An 806-nucleotide genomic window follows, 5' to 3' on the forward strand; every position below is an offset into this window, starting at 1 on the left:
GGATTTGTGTTAAGGAATATAATTCTATACGGAGTAAAGATAAAAATATAAATCAACTTATAAGATTTTAAACTATTCCTCTTAAGTTAACATTTGAAGATTGACCCCTAGTTTTAACACAGTATCAGAGCCTATTAAACAGCGATTCAATCCGATTAAGACCAATAAATGAACATACCAACTTTAAAATTGGTCTGCTCAAACTATCCACCATCTTGTGTGGGCATGTCAAGGGATATAATCTCATATCGAATAAACATGAAAATTTAAATCAATTTATAAAGTCTTGAATTACTTTTCTTAACAAAGATGACCTTTTAAGATGAACTCCAAATCTTAACATGTGAAAATAATGAGAAAATAATTTTTTGAGGTTTTAAAAACATTTATAAAGTCGTTTCTTTCTGTGTCTCTTACAATGCTATTACGAAATATCATACTGTTTAAACTCATATTAAAATGGTACTAACAATGACAACACACAAATTACTGCAGGTAAAATTTCGGATAACAGCAATGGCGATTTAGCAAATGATTTTTATCATCGTTACAAGGTAATTTTTTCCTTTTAATTCTCAGTACTTAGTCATTTTACTTCATATAAATGTGATTGTTTTATTTAAATTAGGCTCCCGTTTTACAACCATTAAAAAAAATTCTTTTTTATTTTTTCAAGCTTACTTTCAATCACACATTTTTAAAATAAAATATTCTGCACATAAATTTTTTTTTTTTTAACTCATATTCTCCAAAATATCACTATTCTACAACTCATTAATAAAAAAAATCTAATTTAAATGCTTGTC

This window comes from Olea europaea, chromosome 15, assembly GCF_002742605.1.
Source record: "Olea europaea var. sylvestris chromosome 15, O_europaea_v1, whole genome shotgun sequence".
NCBI lineage: Eukaryota > Viridiplantae > Streptophyta > Magnoliopsida > Lamiales > Oleaceae > Olea > Olea europaea.